Source organism: Podarcis filfolensis (genome assembly GCF_964270895.1).
Source record: "Podarcis filfolensis genome assembly, chromosome: Z".
Classification (NCBI taxonomy): Eukaryota; Metazoa; Chordata; class Lepidosauria; order Squamata; family Lacertidae; genus Podarcis; species Podarcis filfolensis.
In genome coordinates, this window is record NC_139617.1 from 43130438 (window position 1) to 43146176 (window position 15739).

Consider the following 15739-nt stretch of genomic DNA (forward strand, 5'->3'; position numbering starts at 1 on the left):
GCAATCAGGCAGACTCTTCCTTGGAAGTGGGGCCTCTTTGTTTCCCAAGTTCTGCAAAAGTGGAGATTTTTGGCCTGTGCCTCAGGCAGGTATGAAAGAAGCTGCACTAGCTGATTTCAGACATGGGACATAGCCAATCCTTTCTGGAGATGCTGGGGGTTGAAACTGAGACGTGCATTCAAAGCAGATGCTCTTCCAATAAGATAAGGCCCTTTAGCTAACAGCATAACAATGTATATTTTCATTACCCATTCCGTAGCACCTACTTTTGTCCCAAGTCAAAGCTTTTCCTAGAACCAGAGATCACCTCTTTGTATCAAGCTTCCATGTGTGTTGGGAAAGAGGTGCAAATCACTAGTAGTGGCTGAAATATACCCTTACTGTTGCTGCTTCAAGAGGAAAACAGACTTGCAAAGTGTTAGCAGGTTTGAGTCATGTGTTCCTGTGCTTCCAAACAGTTAAAATGGCAGATTTCTCCATTCTGTAGAGCTTTGTGTACACTCACATGGAAAGCCGCACACATTTGCACACCCTGACAGTAGAAATGGGTTGGCAAGACAAATGAATGGATAACTAGCACTGACCAGACTAGTCATGCTGCTTTCACATAGCTAGCCCCTGCCCTGAGTGCTAAGTGGTTGCGTGTTTGAGGAGATGTAGAATGTAGCTGACCTAGAAGCCCACCTAGTGGCTGGATCTTTTTGGCCCCCTTAAGCTGGGAAAAGGCCAAAAGGAATGCTTGTGAAACTCACATGTTTCCCACCCCACTCATCTCAAAACACACATTCCCCAGACCCCAGAGGCACAGAAGGGTATTTGCAGCCCACAGGAATGCCTGACACAGAGATAGTTCAAGAGCCCCAGTCCCAAAAATCACAGAGGCCTGCAAGTTATTTTGAACAGAAGTGGGGAAATGTATGTCTCCTCCCCCCAACCCTCTAATATTGCTGGGACCATCAGTCCCAGTCTATGTGGCCAATAGTCAGGGGTGATGGAAGCTGGAATGCCACAGGTTCCTCACACTGCCTTGGGAAAAAGTAGTGAGGCTTACATTTCAGCCACTGGTTCAGGTTTCAAAAGTACGTCTGAAGCCATCTTTCCTGCTTTGTTCTCCATCATTTCTCAATAAAGAGGTAAACAGGAAGTTAAGTTAATGTACCAAAGCCACACTCTGCTGATTGTAGAACAAAAACACTTTGATGCGCACCATGATCCTGTGCCCTAAGCAGGTAACTCAGTGTTTTCAGAGCTGACAGCATACCTGTGGACACAGATTTAGCAAGGGCAACTGAATGTACAGTCATGGGTGGTCACAGAGTAGGCCCTCCCATACACACACACCACACCACACCACACCACACCACACCACACCACACCACACCACACTCTTATTGGACTATCTGGAGGGCAACCAGCACTCTGCCATCAACCCCTTTGCTGGATCTAGCTGATGGACTTGAGGGTCTAATTTTCACCAGCAAGAGGAGCAAGATGGATGGGAAATAGATTTGTGGGGTTTACAGCGCTTGAGCGCCTGCTCCGACTGAAGTTATGGGTCTGTCTCTCTATTCCTTTGAAACAAAACACAAGTGTAAGGGGGGAGTAGACCCCATTTGCTGCTGCCTTCAAGAGAAGCAGAATACGTATTTTGAGCTATATCCGAATATAATATAGTAATATTTGCAAATAAAACTGTGATCTCTTCTAGTGCAACATATATAGATATAAATATATATATATTGATAGATAATATAATTATTCCTATTACCAACTGCTCCTCCATAATGATAAACCATATTATATCATTTTTTTATTGTTACAGTTATGATGGTTACACTTATTGGTGATTTTATTATGGAATTTGTACTTTAGGCATCAGCTCCAAGTCAGTGTCAACCAATACTTACCCCCGCCCCCCAAAAAAGTTAAATGGAACTATTTGCATAAGAGTTCTACGGGTCTACTGTATAAGCGAGAAAGAGAGAGAGAAGTAAGAAGGAAATTGGAGGGACAAAACAAAAACACAGTTTAAACCTTATTTTGGTACCTCATGCCTGTACTTTTGCTGCTCCTGGTTATTTTACTTGTTCCGTTGCTGCGTTCGTTTGTTTTTAACAAATCTAATTTAAATCTCCAAGCAATATATAAAGATGTAAATAGTAAAAAAAACCACCTTATTTATTAAGATTGTCATCTTTTTTAAGAAAAAATATATTTACACAATTGTTCATCTAATTTATTACCTTTTTAGTAGTACAGTTATTTTCTCTATGATTGTACTGGTGTTGTTGTTTTTTTCCTGTTCAGGGTCTTTGTTTAAATGTCATTTTTTTACAGGTCTGGTATTTGTTCATTTTCAATTATTCTCTTCCTCCCCATACCCTCCCTCAGTTTTTCAGGTACCTGGTTATATTTCACATATTCAAATAATAATAATTTTTTCACCATCATGCATCAGCACTATTTTCCCATTGTCTTATTCCTGTATGTTAAAGTTATATATATGTGGTCTTTACCTGAGAAAACAAAGACTCAAAAGCAGCAGTATAAAAGCTTGTATTAAAAGAGTTCTGAACTTGATGGGGGTCCTTTTTATTATTCCGATTCCAGTGACTTAAGCTTCCTTCCTTTTATGTATTGTTCCATGGGGCTAAGGAAATGAACAATTACTGCAGCACAATTGAGAAACAAACACCATTCAATTCCTATAGAGGAAAGATCTACTTCTCACCTATCTCACCTACCTAGGTCTCAGTAATACACACCAGGCTGGCTCCCTCATCTGTGATCAAATCGCAAACGAGCAAGGTCTTACTATGAACCCACCTGGTGTGGTAGTCAGGCTACCTTCTTTTCTTTGGCAATCACTCATAGCCGAGTAAGATTGTCTTCCATGAACACAGTCTTAACAGTGTGTCCATAAGTGATCGACACCTTCCAACGTTACACAATTAAGTTGGATTTGTGGCACTGCAGAGGGGTTGTTTTGGGCTTGTTGGTGCAACACTTTATTTTTTGGATATTGAGTGATAGTGCAAGCCCATCTAGTCCAGCATCATCTTCTCACAGTAGCCAACCAGATGCCCAAAAGCAGCACATTGGCACAACAGCACTGTTTCCAGAAACTGGTATTCAGAGCCAAATATTGCCTGTGAAAGTGGAGGCAGAACCTACCAATGGCTGCTAGCCAAGAAGTGGTCCCAACAATCACATCAACAGGGCTTTGCTGCCATGGATAATCTTTTTTCTGCCACCATCATTCTCCTTGCTCTTCCAAATTACCTGCATTGTATAGGTGGACACTGGCTAAAAAACTAAAAAACATCTGCAGGTATTTTACCACACCTGACAATGGTTCTGCATATGTCCCACACCAGACACCTCATATACACTTTCCTTGTCATTGGTTTCTGTCTCCAGACCCAATTTTCCCCCTCCCTTCTTTCAAAATGCTTGGGACAGCCCAAGATCTTTTGCTGCTTAAGATGAAGAACAAAGTGGCTTGACACACCTGCTGGCCCTTCTCCACATCTAGAAACTGACCAAAGTGACATTGGACTCTTAAAATTTGAGTTGGAGTTCAAAAATATCTGGAAGGCCACTTAGTTCTGCGGTCAATTGTTTTATCATGCTCATGAAGTACAGGGCAACTTGGTTTCAAGAGAGAGAAGCACACATAAAGAGGAGAGGGGGAGAATCTCATTTCATTGGAATCAGCTGTGAATATCCACTCACCTGGAACTCCGGATGGGCGGCCGTTGCCTTGTGGCATGGCCATGGTGGGTTCGGGGAGGCTGCCATCTTCTGGTGCAACTAGGGGAGGTGATGGCTGCCACTGCCCACCTCCAGCTGCATCAGGTCCTCTGGTAAGGGCAGGAAGTGCGCACTTTGCCAATTGGAGGCAAGGGCTTGGAGTCTGTGAGCAGCCCACCTCTAGCTTATTTAAGAAGGTGGCCAGGTGTTGAATGCCCTCTTGGCCGATCATCCTAGGATTTTCCATCCAGCCAGTCTTTAGGGGCCTGTCTGTGGAGGAGGGAAGTGGGCACATTGCCTACACACCGTGCTATGGTTTATTCAGTCACTCTATTTGGGGCCAAGGAGAAATTTTCTCCTGCAAGCAAATTGGCTGGGTTGCAGGTTTTTGCTTACCTCATAGCAACTGTCACAACTCTGGTGGACAAGGCACTGGGCTGGATCCTTAGTTACAGGGGCACCCCGTTGGACGGGTCCAGGAGGGGTGACTCTGTCCAGGAATCCACTGGGGGACCGATGGGCCAATACACTTCTTCCAATGGTGGCTTGTACAGGGCTGTGGAATCCATTCCATGTTGGAAGTGACTCGCAAGCACAAGTTTGACCCCACCAGGTTCCTACCAGGTAGCAGGGGGGCTGCCTGATGCTGGAGACATGCCCAGTGCCTTAGACATACCCAGTCTTTCCTGTAATCAACAAAGTTGTGGCCTAATTCAACCCAATACCAGTGCCCTGTGTCATTCTTGTGGCCCTTCCTTCAGCTGCCATTGCCATTATGCGCCTATGCTGACAAATTGCCTTGAATTTTCATGCATAAAGTTTATTTCCTTGCTAAAACATCCAGTTCTTTCAGTCCTGACCTATAGATCAGGCTCTGGAAAAAGGCTAATAAAGTTTCCCAAAACCACTACTGTGGGCTTTGCTGCACTGGAAGCATTGTTAAAATCCCCACTGTCTTTTCAAAAGGGTCAGGATTCTTTTTGTTTTTAATCTGAAATGCTAGCCGTCTTATTTCTGCAAATTCCAACTGCTCTTTCCATCACGTATTATGGCTCCAGCTCATGGAAGTGGCTATAAATGAGCTTTGCAGCCACAGTGGGGGGGGGGAACATGGCTGGAGGGGAAAAGCAGAAGGGAATCCCTTTTATTCAATATCCCCCCCCAACCTCCAGAATTTAAAAACTCAAACTTTCCATCCAGCTACACAGAAACCTCAGTGTCTGGCTTTCTGCAGCCTCCATAGTGCAAGAAACTCTTAAAACTATGAGAAAAATTTGCTGGAGTTCAAGGATACTCCATGGAATTCCTTGTGCAACAGAATGTCTAGAAGGTGGCCACAGAGCTCTTGGTTGGATTCAATACCCAGTAGCCACATATGAAAGGAATAATCAAGGCTTTTGTTAACAAGTGTCAGACGTAGAGTATCCTCTCCTCCCCTGGTAGCCTCAGCGGCAAGAAGAATAAACAGTTCATATTTTGTGGCTTTTTATTCATTCATCTGGTTGCCAGACAAAAGATCCATGTCTCCATGCATAGGAGAGGTTGGCTACTCTGAGTCCCTCGTCTTCCGTCTCCCACAACATCCTGGAAACCTACGGGAAGTCACAGGAGTCACATCTCTCTGCATTCTTTGTTCTTGAATGCAGAGGGACCAGCAAGCCCTTGGACTAGAAGGGTCTCCCATACTCTCCAGGGAGGTCTCTGCTGTTTGCTCTCTAACTCCGCCCCCCATTATCTTGTAACTAAGGATTTCCTCATTCAGCTGTACATCATCCCTGTCTCCCTCTCCTCCTTAAACTGCTGGAGACGGGGGGGGGGGGCTTCCTACTCCTCCTCTTCTGAGAGGAGCCAATCAGACCAAGGGCTCATTTCTGATTCCTCCTGTTCAGTCCAGTCCCTGATATCATCCCCCTCTCCATAATTTTCCTCCTCCTCCCCAGTCTCCCTCCACCCCTTCAGTTTTGGTTCGTTGTGGTGGCTCTTATGATACTCCCTTTGCAACTCCAGGGCATGAACATGTTATACATATTCCCAAGACCTTTCTTCTGGCCCATACCCCTTCCATGCAACCAAGTACTGTAGTCTCTTCCATCTCAAGCGTGAGTCTAGAATCTGCTCTACTGCAAATTCCTCCTCTCCCTCTACCAGGACAGGAGGTGGGGGCACTTGTCTGGGCGCTTGGTAGGGGTGTGCTGGGACTACTGGGGACAGCACAGACCTATGTATCTTCATTGAGGCTGGCAACCTGAGTCTGAAAGTTACTGGATTGATGTGTTCTATCACTTCAAATGGTCCCACCCTCTGAGGATCCAGTTTCCTGCATCTACTTCTCTGGGGCAAATCTCTTGTAAACAGCCACACCTGGTCCCCCACCTTTATCTCACTGCCTATTTGTCTATGGGCATCAGCTGTCCTCTTTTCCAACTCCATTGCATAATCCAAACGTTCCCTCAGCAGGCTCTGTATGGCTGTTAACTCTTCTACGAAGTCTTTTGCACCTGGTACTGACAATATGTCAGTTTGGGAAGGGAAAGTATGTGGGTGGTACCCATAACTGGCAAAAAAAGGGGGGGTCTGCTGGGTTGAAGCATGAAGTACATTGTTGTACGCAAACTCTGCCAAGGGCAATTTGGACACCCAAATCATCTTCTTGGTAGTTCACGTAACACTGGAGGTACTGCTCCAACATGGAGTTGGTCCTTTCCCCATTAGACTCTGGGTGTTGGGCTGAGGTGAGACACACTTCTACTTTGAGTAGTTGCATGAGCTTCTTCCAGAGCTGTGAGGTGAATTGGGTTCTCCGATCCGAAATCACTTTAAGGGGGAGCCCATGCAACTTGAACACAGGATCTACAAAAAGCTGTGCTGTCTCTTGTGCGGTCGGCAGTCCTCTACAGGGCACAAAGTGTGCCATTTTTGTGAATAGGCCTACCACTACCCAAATTACTGTCTGTCACTGCGGCTCAGGCAGATCGGTGATGAAGTCCATAGCTATGGCTTTCCATGGTCCTTGTGGTGTGTGTAGTGGTTGGAGCAATCCTGCAGGCGCTTCCCTGGGCCTCTTTGCCTGCTGACAAATCTCACAGGCTCAGACGTATTCCTTGACATCCTCCTTCAACCTTGGCCACAAGAATTGCCTCATCATGTAGTGTCTTCTGCTGCCCAAAGTGTCCCGCTGTAGGGTTATCATGGCATTGACGTAGGACCTTGGCTAGGAGATCTCCCTCCAGAACATAGAGTGTTTCTCTTCTATACAGTAGCCCATCTTTCCCCACAAACCCCTCAGCATCACCTGCATCATTCCGCAGCACCTCTAACTTGCCTTTTGCAAAAGCATTCTCCCATGTCTTCAGCTGAAATTCAGATACTTCGACAACTGACCCTGCTGCCATCTGTAGTTGCTGTGGTTTCAAATATCCCTATACACTGGAACTGGCTCAGCAGTTTCACCCTCCTGGAAAAGGCATCCACCCCTTGATTCTGACTGCCAGACACATGATGCACTCTAAAGTCAAATCTGGCAAAGAACTGCATCCAGTGAATCTGCTGTTGATTGAGACGTTGCATCATTTGCCAATACTCAAAATTCCGATGGTCAGTGTGCACTTCCACCTGGTGTTGTGCTCCCTCTAGGAAATGTCTCCACACTTCGAAGGCTTCCTGGATAGCCACACATTCCTCCCAGATGGTGTAGTTCTGCTCAGGAAGGAGTCAGCTTCCTAGAGTGGAAAGCACAAGGGCGTAGGTTGCCATTCTGGTCCTCTTGCAGCAGTACCACCCCCACTGCCCTGTCAGAGGCATCTGTTTCCACGACCAGTGGCCAGTGAGGGTTGGCATGCGCTAGGTATTCCTCTGAGGAGAACATGGTTTTGAGCTGCTCAAATGCCTGTTGCACCTCAGCTGTCCACTAAAAAGGCTTCTTACCCCTCAAGCAGTCCATGAGAGGTGCCCTGAGTCTTGAATAGGCTGACACAAATTTGCAGTAGTAGTTGGAGAACCCCAGTAGTTGCTGCAGGTCTTTCTTCGTCTTGGGTTCCTGCCATGACACTATACTCTGCACCTCTGCACATCCATGTGCACCCCTTCTGGTGTGAGGCAGTAAGCCAGGAAATCTACCGCAGAAACATGGAATTGGCATTTCTCCAACTTCACATAAAGCCGGTATTCTCTCAGCCTCTGCAGCACCTCCGTCACATGTTGCATGTGCTGTTCCTGGCTTTCAGAGTAAATCAAAACATCATCAAGGTAGCTGATCATGAACTTATCGACCAGGCCACTGAGAACGTGTTTAAGGAAGGCTTGAAATGCTGCTATCCCCAACTGAAGACCAGGTATTCAAAACTTCCATACCTTGTGCAGAACATTGTTTTCCACTTGTCTCCCTCACTCACATGGATCAAGTTATAAGCCCCCCTTAAGTCCAGCTTCATGAAAATCTTCGCTGACCTCAGCCTTTCTAATTAATCCCCAATACATGGTAGGGAATAGCGACTGGGCACCATTAGCCTATTGATCTTTCAGTAGTCTGTGCATAATCTAAGTTCTGTAGTGTCCCTTTTCTTCATGAACAGCACTGGGGAACCTCCTGGTGCATTGGAAGGTCTGATGAAGCCCCTTGCCAGATTCTTCTCCAAAAACTCTCTCAAAGCCACCAGCTCTGTCTTGGATACCGAATAGAGGCAGCTTGTGGGCAGCCAAGCACCTGGCAGGAGATCTATCTTACAGTCCTAAGACCTATGGGGTGTCTTCCTTCTTATCTGCTTCCTTCTCCTGAAACTGCCTGACTCCTCCTCCTCTTCCGAGAGGAGCCATTTCCCATTCCTCCTGTTCAATTCAGAGTTGAGCCTTCACTTCAGATTTGGTGACTTAACCAGTTCCCTGGTTATACCTGCCCTTGTTTCCATGCCCTGCCTTGCCTGCTGAGGGAACTTTCCCCATTTCGCAAAAGCTGAGAATGGTCTGCCTCTGATCCACCTGTGACCCTGTTCTCATAACCTTTCAACCTTGGAGGGGCTGTTCCCATGTAGCCAGCCCCACAGCTTTTCTTCCCAACATAATACAGACTCACTTGTCTAGCAGCCCCACCACACATTTCTGACCATTTGTACCTTTCCCAAGTTCATTTTCATATAAATGTCCACACAGATTCGTCACAGAGCCAGTGAACAAGGGTTTTGACACCTACAATGGAGAATCCAAATAGCAACATCCCCCACAACTCCCATTAATTAAAAGGTGGTGCAACCACAGAGAAAGGAATAGGAACTGCTGCACATGCACACATGTGGCTGCTACCTATTCTAATGTGGCTCAAGGACAATTTGTCTGGTTCAGGCCAAAGATGCATCTAGTCCAGCATCCTGATTCCAACAGTGGCCAATCAGATGCCCTTTTAAGGGAATCCTGCAATCTGGTTACAAGCACAATGCATCCACACACACTGCCTTTGCTGCTGCCTTCCCATCAATTAATAGAGAAAGGGCCACCTTGTTCAGAGGAAGCCTGTGCAACAATAATGGCTGACAGACCTACTCCACTCTAATCCAGGGGTGAAACTAGGCTTTATTTCAGTTGAGTCAAAGACCCAGTTTAGCACACCCTTGACACACACACAGGCTGGAAGCCTCAATCGTGTCCCTCTGGAGGCTGCACCTGGGGCAAAAATCCAAGCTACCCCTGTAGCTACCCTGATAGTCTAATGTCCTTTTAATGACACTGCATGCTTGGTCTACACTTGCAACAGACTGAGATTGAAGAGGCCTGGGGTAGTGAAATGCATAGTAGCACTTCAGGCAGCAGGAGTGGAAATCATTGTTCTGGGCATCCATCTGTTTGGAGAGACGATGGAAATGTGCACCTTTGGAGGTAAAGTCAAACTGTTGTTACAGTGTGTGCTATAGCTGTATAGACCAATATGGGAAAGACTGGTTTTATTGCAGGTGGGGCAGATGAAGGCATCCGGTTTTGCTACTACTGGTACACCATGGTGTTTCTCTTCTCTGTGCTCCTCCCAGCAGTCATTCCTCCTCTGGTCACTTCTGTGGGTACACAACCTTACTGTCTGTCTCCAGGCATTGTGATCAGCTGCAAGGAACTCTCACAGGGTGGTGTTGATGTTGTCAGCCTTCATGTCTTTTTTGCAAACATCTTTGCAATGCAGCGTTGGTCTGCCAACAAGCCTACAGCCTGAAGACGACTCCTCATAGAGCATGTCCTTAGAGATCCAGCCATCTTCCCTTCTGTGGGCATGACCATATTATATCTATCCTAACTAAGTGCTCATTTGTGATACCTTCCTCTGCCTAATATTTGTCCCTACCCAATGTGTCCCCACCCCCATTCCTCTCCTCACCCTGCCTTTTTTTTGGCCATTTATGTATTTATATTATATTATTCAAGTATTGCAAAATCCATTACACATCTTCAGGAGAAGAAAAGGCTAAGGAATATAGCCTACACAAAGCTGGAGTGGAGTTCCTAAGCCAAGCTAGTGCCAAATGAACTGCTCTGCTTTCCTTTGGACACTGCTCAGGCTTGAACCCCAGAGAGCTCATTTTTGTGCTGCTAATGCAGCAAAAACAACACAGGAGGAAACAATTACAAGTTACCAGTCTCTGAAGCCACAGCAGGTGCTGTGATTCTCCAGCAAACTGATTTCGTCCCTGGAGACACACTCCATTGTCTCTCAAGACAGATGGATGCCAACTATACACACACACACAGAGAGAGAGAAACCAAGTACATGAAAGTCTTTTGATCTCACAAAGGTCTTCCATAGCCTCTATTTCCAGAAAAAAAACAGCATCTGCCCATGTCAAGAATTCCCTGGTCAAGGCATCTAAGGGCCCGGGTGCTAAATTTGCTACTAGAGGCTGATCTGACCACCCCAACCTCCACCAACCCCTTCACCTGGTCAGTTTCTGGCACTGCCGTAGAGCCTTTAGGGCAGGTGGAAGCAACTGTGTGGGTCTGGGTTCTTCCATGTCATGTACTGAATGTGGGACTGGAGTAGAACCGTGCTCAGAGGAAGGCAGCCAGCCAGCAGTGGTAGGGACACCTGAGTATATATTAACAGAGTGCTCAACAGCCTGCCAAGTCTCAGGAAGCCGGAAAGTGCAACAGGCTTGGCTTCAAAGCCCGAGCATAACATGGTCAAAAAGTTTCCAAAGAAGGAACCACAGATCCTTCCTTTCAGTCAAGACCCCTTTTATGTCAATTCTGCATTTGGTTTGGCTCTGCTGCCGGGCATCAAGGGCTCACATTGCTCCAGTGCCTGGGGCTGGCTTTGATCTGAAGGGCTGGACACATCACGTTTGGCTGGGCAGAGATGACGGCTGCTGGGGAAGATGCAGTTATACCGTGACTCCCCCAAGTGTTTGTCAATCAAGCTCTGGGCTTGAATGCAACACCCCCTCTCCCATCCCAGCAGTACTGAAGTCCATGTGTATCATTGCTTGGGATCTTCACAACCTTTAAAGTGTCTTGTAAACTTCCTCTCTTTTTTGGTTGAGAATGTTGAGGGCCTCTTTGCTCCTGTGCCCAAACCAGGTAGGCAGGATTTAGGAACATAGGTATCTGCCTTATACTCAGACTATCGGACTGTCTCACTCAGTATTGTCTACCCAAACCGGCAGCGGCAGTCCAGGATTTCAGGCAGGGTCCTTTCCAGCCCTACCTGGAGATGCCAGGGGTTGAACTTGGGACTCTCTGCGTACAAAGCAGATGTTCTGCCACCAAGCTACAGCCCTTCCCCAATTTGCTTCTGAATTTAGAAACATAGGAAGCTGCCTTACAGGAAGGCAGACAATGTGCCCCCAGCACTGCCTATCCGGGTTAGATGTGCCTCTTTTGGTAGAGATTTGGCAGTGAGCGATGTCCAACTTCCCAAAGGCACCTGGGATTTCTTGTGCTTTCAGTGAGAATCATGTTCCAAGACAAAAAAGACAGGCAAACCTAGGTCCTTTTGCTTAGCATCTATAGATCACAGATGGCATGAGAGAGATCCCAGACAAAAGGTCATCCAGATGCTGGTTAAATATCTCTAGCAAAGGAAATATTTTAGCAGAGGCTTTTCAGCTGCTGGGGAATGCTCCAGTTGCATAATGCAGAGAGTTGGATTAGATGAGATCCTATATCCTTTCCAACTCTAAAAGTCTATATAGTCTTCATTATCTCAGAGCAGCTATCAGACAGGTGTGCTAATTTAAACAGGGAAGCAGTGCTGTGGGACATTATTTCCTTAAACCAACCAAAGTTATTAGCTTTGCTCATAACATAATCCCCCCCAAAATGAGGGGAACAGGGTCCCCAAAGATGATGGGCATTGCCATTCAAATGGTGTGTGTGCACCACATCATGTGATCAATTATGGAGGGTGGGGCTTACCCAGTGGCGTAGCGTGGGGGGTGCAGGGGGGGCCGGCCGCACCGGCCGCAACATCTGGGGGTTAGGGTTAGGGTGCGCAAATCCACGGGTTAGGGGGCGCAAATCCACGGGTTAGGGGGCGCAAATTACTTGCCTTGCCCCGGGTGCTGACAACCCACGCTACGCCACTGGGCTTACCTACCTCCCCCAATATTTTATTCAAGTTGGCACCTCTGGCCTTACTGGGTGAAAACCCTACTAAAACCCCACTAGCAGTGCCTTTTTCTAAAAAAAAATGTTTAGGGGTACATTTTCCTACTCATATTGAAATAATGCCTAACAATGAGGCCAAACTTAGATTCACAAAATGTTTAGGGGTAAGTGAACCCCTGCGTACCCACAGAAAAAAAAGCACTGCCCACTAGGTACCTCTAACAAACCTCTGCTTTTTCCTCAGTGAGGTAGTTGTAGCTAGTTCACCTCCTGGCTAGTAAGCTCTCCTGGCCTGGCAAATGGCTATCATCCCATTTGGGTCAGTACAATGTGTTATACATGAGGCTTCCCTTGGAGCATTAATTAGTACAAAACATAGCTAGAATGATTTTGAAGACCCATTTAGACTTAGGAAGAAGAGTAGGCAGAGATAGCACAGATTAGGAGGAGGGGACAAAGATGAAGGAGAAGGAGAAGGAGAAGGAGAAGAAATGGATAGACAAAATGCTAAATTAGAAGATTTGAAAAACATGTTTCTACCATGAACTTTCCTGGGTGGTCTGCAGCAACTTGCTAGGTGTAAACTAGAAAGCAATCTGCTCGCTGGAAAATACGCAGCAGAAATTAAACCGGCCTAAAATGTGGCAAGAGGAATAATTTATATACATAGAAAGACAGAAACACAGACACACACACCAGGACTGGCCCACCCATGAGGCAAGGTGAGGTGACCACCTCAGGTGGCAGAATTCACTGGGGCAGCAGATCCCAATGTTGATCTTCCTGTCCCCCACCCTCGTTCCTGATGTAGCACTTCCCTCACCCCTTCTTCCCTGGCAAAGAGGGAGTACAATCTTGGGGTCTGCCTCATGTGGCAAAATGTATTGGGTTGGCTCTGACACCTAAGCACATACACAAGGCTTGAAGTGGGTCTGGAATTAGCAGAAGTGCCAAATTCCTGAGAGTTCTAAATACTTCCCCTCCCCCCGCCACTTTGGCCCCCAAACCTTGGCCTGGTGTTTCTGGGCTTTGTGGTGTTCCTGCTTACCTGCCTCCACCTCCCTTCCTATGGTGGCTACTCTAGCAGCTGTGGTGACAGCAGAAAAAGGCTGGGAAGGAACTCAGTCTGCCCGCCTCTCCTAATCCCCAGTATATGCATAAAATAAAAAAGGATACACTTGGACAGTGTAGATAATGTCTTCCCATCTTTGGAGACCTATTCTTGGCTTGTGAAGGTGGGGAGGCACTTTTTACACTTTGGCCAGTAGGCTTGCAAGATTCTAAAAGCTTTCAGGAACAGGTACCTTGAAATCATAGAATGGGAGGGAAGCCAAGGGTCATCTTGTCCAACCCTCTGCTATACACCTTAAGCAAGTAAAATAAAGTAAAAAAGTAGTGGCCACTTCTCTGCTTTTACAACGTGGCAAAGTGGTGCCTACTTCAGAGGACAGGTGTCATTGCTAGGCAAAGTCAGCAAGGTGGCCCCAGAAAGCTGTAGGCATGTGGCTATTTGGGCAAAATCTGCTTAAATCATAGACTCAGCAGAAAAGAGCCAACTGGGGTGAGGAGGGGGGAAAACCCCACAGAAACAAAATGAAAATGGGTTCTACAATAAAGTGTTGCAGTATGAAGCATTGCAGTTGTCGCACCTCAGTAGGTGCCAGCTGGGGCTAGGGTTCTACTCCCAGGATGGATAAGCCTCTTACCAAAACATTTGAGGGCAGGTTTGTGGGTGGAGCACAGCCTAAACAAACCAAGGTGAAGCATGGAGAATTGACCTAGATTCAAGGCATCATCCAAAGACAAGGTCAGGCAACAGTCTAGCATCAATAACTATTGTCAATAAGGAGTGCAGAGCATCAACTAGCATCAATAAGGACTGCAGGCAAAGTACAAGAGAGCAAGAAGAGACTCAGGACCAGGGACCCAATGACCCACCTTGTTTCTGGCAATTGAATGGCTCAAGAGAGAGACCTCTGACCTCCTAGACCACACCCTAATCACAATTGCTGGGAGTGAGGAAGCTTCAGGGTTTATTTTCTCAGTAGGGGACCCCTTACTCACAAGCTGCACGATGACTTGAGATAAGCAGGTGCATGCTATGTTGTTATCATGGACTGGATGGTGGTGGCGCCGATTTCCCCTCTGGTAGTTCCAAATGTTCTTGAACAGGTTTGTGCCTAGGAGGCCACCAGGAGGATCTTCAGCTCTGGTTCCGGGGACCCTAGCTGCTTCTCAAATTCCTTGATCTGCAGGGTGCCTAGTTCATCCTCTGTGACTGCTACCAGGTCAAGGTTAGGCATGGCAGCAGTTCTGCACTCCAGGCACACTGTTCCATCTCCCCTCTCGCCCGTTTTCCATTCTTCTCCCAACAGTCGGTGAGCATTCTGTGCCACTGAGCATGTCCCCCCCCCTGCCCAAAAAAGTGATTCCCTTAAGCCTGCTGATGGCTCCCTCCTGCATGAAGGCATGTATCTCTATCTATATATCTATATCTATATCTATATGAGCCCTATCTACGTTGGCCTTAGTAATACTTCCATGTTGAATGAGTTCAAACTTGATGCCAAAGTACAAAGTACATCTGATTCCTTGTATCACTGATGCCTTCTGGTGGCTCCCCACACCCCTAAGGACTGAGGCATTCATGTAACAGGCCCTGCTCTGCGGGACTGCCTATGGACACAGGTCCTGTAGGAACCACCCCTCCCTAATTTAGGAGTAGGCTACCAACTGCCACTAGCAGGGGCGCCAGCTGTTTTGGGGCCCCTCAATATCTTTTGGTAGAGGGCCAGCCCCCTCCCCCATGTTGAGGGAGAGGAGGAGGCTGAGCATGGAGCCAGGCACAAAGCCAGATGTGGCGCAGCTCCAGTGGCTGGCTCCTCCTCCTGCTGTGGAGGGGAAGGAGGGTGGAAGCAGCCTCCCACCATGATAGCACGGGGAGGATGAGCCGCCAGCCACTTCAAGCCATGCAGCTGCTGTGTCCATTTCTATCCCCAGCTCCTCTCGACATCCTGACGTCACACATGGGATGTCAGGACACAATGCCACACATTTCGCCACACGTGTGATGTTGCCCCCACCCCCCAAATTGCCCTCACAAGCTGGCACCTCTGGCTACTAAGCATGACACCTATGTTGTAGCTCCACAACTGTTTTGTTAGGTGGGTGTCTGCATAAGGAGTTGACAATTCCCATTGGGGAAAATTCTAATGTGCTCCCAACCAAGGAATCTGGACCCCAAAACGATAAAAAAGTGAAACCCAGGAAAATCAAACCAGCAAAAAACAAAAAGTAAGGCTTGTTTAAGGCTGCTTATTTGTTTACAGTACTAGAGTACTATATGCAGATCTGGCTGTTTGGATTTGCAGTGTATATAGTGAGATTTGGGTACCAATTCTTTGTGTTT